This window comes from Lathyrus oleraceus, chromosome 3, assembly GCF_024323335.1.
Source record: "Lathyrus oleraceus cultivar Zhongwan6 chromosome 3, CAAS_Psat_ZW6_1.0, whole genome shotgun sequence".
In the NCBI taxonomy this organism is placed as follows: Eukaryota; Viridiplantae; Streptophyta; class Magnoliopsida; order Fabales; family Fabaceae; genus Lathyrus; species Lathyrus oleraceus.
In genome coordinates, this window is record NC_066581.1 from 40,387,026 (window position 1) to 40,394,661 (window position 7,636).

A 7,636-nucleotide genomic window follows, 5' to 3' on the forward strand; every position below is an offset into this window, starting at 1 on the left:
TAACACCGCTGTTAGCAGCTGAAGCCCGCTCGAGCTTTTCAACTTTATCTGCCAGAGCCTTCTGACCAACTGCAAAGCCTTGCATGATGTTGATCAGCTCGTTCATTTTATCTTTCAGTTCGAGCATATCTGTGTTGGGAAGATCCATCAGTCTGGGTGTATTGCGTCTGGTGAAGTATCTGTGAGGACGGGTTGAGTGCAAGGGTACAACTCTACGAGCACGAGCAATGATTCCTGCAAAACAGCAAACAGGTTAATATGCATGAATGCAACGTCTGTCCATATGAGGAAGCTTCTGTCCTTCGATCCTGATTTCATCGAGACAGATAACATTTTGACATCCACATTCTGAAATTCATGATGTCTCTCAACCAGATTCTCAATCAATAATGCTCCCCATATGGCTAGACGTGTTTAGGTGCAGATGAATGCAAACTAATGCTGATGAATGAATGCAATGGGCCATCCTCTAAGTCATCTGATCCTCTATACTGAATCTGGCCTCTGGACTGATCATTACCATCTGAGGGAACATGTAACCATAAGTCCGACTCAAGGGTTCCGAAATAAACGGAAGACGGATACATCATCATCATCACTGGTCTCTGAGCAGACACACCACCACCACCTGAATCGGCCCAGGGAATCCCGAAATAAACGGATCCCCACTGATAAATATCTCGGCCCGGGGAATCCTGAAATAAACGGATCCCCACTGATAAATCACGGACAGCACTCCGGCGTCTCGGCAATAACTGACCATAAATCCGACTTATAAACAGGACTCTGAATCACAGATCAAAAAGTCACCATCTGAACATGCATCTGAAAGAATCACCCTCCCCTCACAGGTAAATTCTAAACAGGTCATCCTAAGGCGGATAATAGTCTCGACAATCGGGCAGAGATACTCAATGGGTTTGCCCTTTCGGGTGTGCCATTGTAGCTCCCTTAAGATCGTCTAAACCAAAGATCCGGGAAATGATCGGTCACCAGAGTCAATAGCTCAGAAGACGTAACTAAACCAAAGTGGATACTCCACAGAGGAAAGCACTATCAAATGAACCTCGTCTGGCTTGTGGTATGTCACGTTGCAACAATATGCTGATCCAGCAAATGAGGAACATGAGACCACACTAATCCTAGGTGTATACTCGGGCCTGGGTTTTAGCCCCACTCAGAACACCCACCCCAAACAGAGGAACCACCTGCACAGAGGACGGCAACAACATGATAGTATGATGCATGCAGACATTAATGCAAATATAGATACACACTGGTTAGAATAATAAACGCAATAATCAACACATACAAGCAACCTAAACCAATCCTAGAACGCTAGGAAGGACTCGCTTAGGGACGATGGACCAGCACAGGTCTACATCAGTACGTCCCCAGCAGAGTCGCCAGCTGTCGCATCCTGCGAAAAATCAACCGGCGAGACTCAAAAATAAAACACACACAGAGCCGCCACTAAACGTTATTTATCCCAAGATAGGGAAAGGAAACGCTCAGAGAAACCTGGAAAGACATGGTCTCGCGACCAGAGAGAAAAGGTTCGGGAGTCGGTTACGCAAGGGGAAGGTATTAGCACCCCTCACGTCCTAGGTACTCCTAGGGATCCACGTCCTAGAATAAAGAAAAGGTTGCTAAACATCACACATACACACGGGAACACAGGTGGGGTTAAGAGGAACGGGCTCGATAAGGTATCGCACCTTATGCCTACATATCTTGTCTGGAACAAGAATCAGAGCCACTGTAGTTCGGCTTACGCACGCCAAACAACAAACAAACAATCAAACAGATAGCAAACATGGAGCCCAACAACCACTGGATGGAATTACATCGGCATCCGAACCAAAACACGCACAAAACGGCAAACGTGGAGCCCGACTGCCAATCACTGGGCTTACGTCGGCATCCGAACCAAAACGCACAGTCAGATAACAAGTAGACACACGCAAAAAAGAAAAAGGTTGCCCGGAGTGGTCTCGCACGACCACCTGCCTACATACCTCGTCTGGAACGAGGATCAGGGCGATGTAGTTCCCCTAAAAGGGACTAAATTGCTAACCAGAAACCGGGGAAAGATACACAACTAGGGAGCTGAGACTCGAGCCTAATGTTGTCATGCATCGTTTACCCTAAGTTCGGTTTTCTATCCTACTTGCATCAGTGCGATCTAATCCTAACCAGGAAAGAAGCTAGCACACAAGCATACATCATATATCAAATGAGAACAGGCATCTCAAACAAACATGTCAAATCAAATAATCACAAAACACCCACTATAACCAAACAAGAGGCTCAATCAATGGGGTTTGACCGCCGAAGCGAGTCGTCTGTACAGGCTGGTTTTGCTCTTAACCTTGCCATTACGAGGCTAAGGTGAAGCAGATGAAAGGATGAAGTGAGGATCAGACCTCACAGCTCTTATCCCTAACCAGGGAGAGCTGACAAATGAGCATGGGTCCAGAATAGGGGAACCCTTCTATACTCGATGACTCAGACACAATGTGCACTGCACAGGATCTTGGGCTTTTGATCTCAATGCTACAACCATGTAATGGGAGCAAGGAGAAGACTCAACTGAATAGTGGGGGACAGGTTGCTTGTCCCTACCTTCCACCAATTGCCTTACTTGAAGGGCTTTTCCTGCTTGGCTTAAAAATAAACATACACAAGCATTGCCTCTTAAGGAGGACTTCAGACAATTTGCCCGGCCCGGTAACAGCCGGGTCTCCAGACTACATGAAGCTTAGGAAGTTACCTCAATGCAAGTTGCTTAAGCAAAGCAAAGCAAAGCAATAGTTCACAAGGAACTGAGCAACTAAAGTACCTGGAAACAATCAAACTCAGTCAGTACTCAATCAGACAAACTGTAAACAATAAACAGTTAACCAGCTTAAACAAACTATGCAAAGCAAGCCCAAGGCTTAAGCCCAAGCTCCAACACCTACAAAACAATGTTATGTTAGTGTACAAACATCCACAACATCAATTAAAATCAACTTGTATCATTCTCCATGTACATTGCTTTTTTGATCCTGAAAAATCAAGCAAATATTAGCAACTAGACCACTAGGCCAAGCCTAGGGTCCAAAAGCAAGAAAAACTTAAAACAGCAAGGTATCCACCATCCAACATCAAATTATCATCAAACACAAGCAAACATCATTGGTCTTATGTTTATATCATCCATCATGTTCAATTCATGCACAAAACAATCCATATGAGGTCAAATGAAGCCCAAAGCATACAAACAGAAGTATTGCATTCAAATCCCTATCAAAACAAATCCAAAAATTCTCAAATTAAATACACCTAAACAGGGGATAATCAAGGTCTACCATGTCAAATTTGAGCTCAATTGGGCAAATGGAACCAGGTCAATGAAATCATCAAAAACAGACACAATTTCATGCTTCAATTCACACCATCAATGCATACATCCAATTCAAAAATTCATATCTCATTGAAAACAAAAAGAAATGGATGAGACCAAAACAGGGAGGTCACACAACGTGTCTAGTTCATGCATATCAAATTTCATGGCCATACAATACAACATGAGCATTTCTCAATCATTCTACCAACCTAGGTCACATGGACTTGCAAATTCAATCACCAGAAATGAAAAATCATGATCAATTAGAAAAGGCAGTGAAAAATTCTACAAAAATTCACCAAGCATCCTAACATATCAACAATTCACCATGCCAAATTTCATTCAATTCTAACATGCATAGGTTATCCAATTAAATTCAACAAGTTGACATCAAGAGGTGTGACACAAATTGTCACACCTAAGTTCCAGAATTTGCTGCTCTCTGACCAGGTATCAAAAATTCATGAAATTTACATATAAACAATCCTCAATGAGTCAAGAACCACCACAAAAAATTTCAGCCATTTATTTTATGATATGAGTATTTCATGATCAAATTGGCAAAATGTATCAAAATGTGACGTACATTAGAAAAGCCTATGCCAAATAAAATATTTGCCAAGCACAACTTTGACCAATAGGTCAAAAAAATCCTACACAAGTCAACAAAGTCAAGGAAAAAATCTCCATATTTTTAGGATTTTTTTGCTATTTTTTATGAATTTTTTTAAGGTCATTATCAATTTTTAATAATTTAATGAAATTAACTAAAAATCATCAATGGCATATTGGTAATTATTTTGAGCAGGAGCGGGAAACAGCTTTTTCAAATATTTGAATAGAAATTTGGATCAAAACACTCTCCCTCATCGTCTTCAACAAGCAGTTTTTCCAGAAAATGAAAAAAATGAAGAACAACAAACTGACACGAAAATGTACGAATGTATAACCAACCGAACCGTCTCATCAAGCACAACATGAATATCACTTTGATTTTGGCTAAATGTTCATGAATCTCTCAAATCGAGCATGTTAGGGTTTGCATTCATAATTTCATTTCACGATTTCTCACACTACAGGCAACTATTTGCAATTCTACAAACATCACAATGCTCTACGTGGAGTGGCCTACAGCATGCACCTAACCATTTAGCAAATCGTGAGGATCGAGTTTCGAGCATACCTGCTATGGCAGTGGCTAAACTGATGTTCTTCGTGTTCAATTCCTCCAAACAGGTGCGCTAGAGACTTCAAGAAGTTGAGTGACAAGCTTGAGATCGATTGCCATGGCCTCTTGTGCGTGAAAACCTCAATTCACCATTGATGATGTTGATATGAACAGTCACGATCAATGCTCCTTTCTCCTCAAACTACCAAAACAGTTGGTGTTTATGATGATGTGGATTCAGATTGAAAAGAATTTCGAATTTTCATCAAGAAATGGTGATGAATTTTGGAAATGAAGATTGGTGTTCTTGATGGAATTTTGAGAGAATGAGAGGGTTTCAGATCTGGTTTTGATAATTGTGAGGTTCAGTTATGATTAGGAGATGATTTGGTTTATATACCTTGCATTAATCCACCACTAATCATGTTTAATTAACAATTTGGAATGTTAGTGAAATGGCAATTTTTGTAAGCAAGGGCAAATTGGTCAATACACAATGACAGCTAGTGCCAGCTGTTTTGACAGCTCAAGCAACCCCCAAATGCCATATGTGATGTGTAGAAACTATTCCCATTCCAATTGGTTGAGTATTTCTCAAATCATATGTGTGTGGTAATTGATCCATTTTTAGCATTTCATTTTTCAACCCAAAACTCAAACCATGTGCATTAACCATGAAATGAATATTCAAACACACTTAAAATGCCATTCCTGAGGTGTTGGAAAAAGTCCCATCCAAAAATTCCAATTATTTTGACATTTGGACAATTTTGCCCCTGGTCCAATTCAGCTGTCCAGTTGAAAAGTGACTTTTTGCCTTGGCCATTTTTGAACAAATCCAATGATGCACCCTCAAAGTACATGTTAAATGGAGTTTGTGCATATAAATAACTTGCAATTTGGACAAAGTATGTGGTGGTTATGGCCTCCTGATTACGGGTCTTTTCTGAAATTCAATGAGCCATATCTTGCAAACCACACATTGGATTTTCAAGTTCTTGGACTTTTTGGAAAGGTGAGAACAAGATTTACATCTGTCATGTTGAACAATTTTTCATTTGAAGCTTCCTTGGACATCTGTTTTTGAGGTCAAAAACTTTCCATTTTTGGAAACTTCAGCTACAAGTCACTTTCTATTTTTGGCAGTTTTTGTCCTGACTTGATTTTCTTCCTTCTTAAGCTTTGAGATGTCATTAAACACTTGTTCCAACATGAATGAAGTGTATCCAACTCATTTCCACCTCCAAATCCATCAGATCATGTACAGTTGACCACAGTTGACTTTTTCATCTGATAGATGAATCTGGCAATGCATAGATCAATTTGAACCCCAATCTTCAACTGAAATGGCTCAAGGGTGATACCCTAGCCTCAATAAGCACAATATAATCACAGGATGAACCTCATAACCATCATAGACCCCATCTTTTGATCCAGCCCTGATTGGCTCAATACAACTGATTAGGGTTGACCAGTGGTCAAAACCCTAATCCCAAGGAATCTTCTTCAATCTCCTGATGACATCCAACCATGATGATGATGATGTATCATTGCAAACAAGATGAAGACCAATACCCTTGGAGAATCATGAAACCCTAATTCACAGCCCAATCCTCAGATGGCTAATGATCAGTCAATAAACCCTAGGCTTGCACTTTGACTTCCTCATCTTTTGATCAAGACTTGGGAGGATAGCTTGCACAATGTAACCACATGATATGCAATATGAAATGCCTAATGACCTAAAATGATATGCAATATGATTAGCTTAGTCCCAAGAGAGGAGGGCAAATTTTGAGGTGTTACAATGCAACCCAGAATTATCTTGAACCAAATCCTAAGATTTTGATGTTGTTTCTTAGGTTTAGAGGAAGGCTTTCCATCCTGAAAGATAACTTCTGCAATTTCTTCCATTTTACTCTTCTTGGCCAACATATCAAAACACCGTTTCCCAAAACCATCATGACTGACAAGCTTAACAATGGACTTCTAAAAAATGGTGATCTTGTGACATAATACATAAGAAGTTACTTGAAGATTTGTAGCTATAGCAAATATCTAGAATTTCTTCAATAACTCAGTGTAAACAGGTCATTTGAGACGTTCAAAGTAACTTTCTCATCCTTGGTTACTAATAGTTCCAATTAAGTCAAACCCATTTTCCTTGAGGTTATCAACATCCACAAATAACTCATAGAGAACTTCTAACTTATTAACTGGGATAGAAAGTGTAAACTCTTGAATTCCTTCTTTGATTTGCTCTTGTTGCTGAGGTTGTTGATGTTCTTGTTGAGCAGATTGTTGTTAAGAAACCATCATTGATAAAGAACAAGGGTTTTAGGTTGCATATAGTTTTGGGCTTAAAAGAGAGAAATGTTAGAACAAGATTTGGTTCTGTATCTATACCATGATTTTTGAGGATAACAATGTTGTATTTGTGTAAGAACAATTTTGGTACCCTAATGGTTTGTTATTGTGTAGCTTTAACAGCCAGTTCTGATTCTGAGTATATGACGTGCAATGTCATCAGTTTCTGAACAATGAGTTCCAATTCCGCTTTTGTGCCAGTCATAAGAAGTTCTAAAAGATGTTCAATGTTGTTGTTGCAATGATCTTTCTGCTTTTATGTTGTTTCACTCCTGAGAAGCTTCTGAGGAGACATTATGTTGTCATTGTAACATTCTCTTAATTTGTTCTTCTGGACGTGACTCTGATCACTAAACTTCTGAAGAATGGAAAGTTTATGAAGTTGTGTTACTTGGCAGAAGATTCTGAAGATCTCAAGCCAGGCGTTGAGGTTATCAAGGTTCTGACTGTAGATTCTGAAGATTTAGAAGATCTCAAGCTAGACTACTAATATTGTTAAGGTTCTGACCGAAGTTTCTGAATCCAACTTTATGTTTCTTCCTTTCATGATTCATCAACTTTCATCTGAATCCAATGAACTTGAAGATAAGATCAAATGGGTACATGATAAAATAGTATATAATACAAATCAAATATCCTTTCCACTACCTGAATTTGTGGGTAGGAACAGTACTATACATCACACCTGCCACTGATTTTATGAGAGAAGG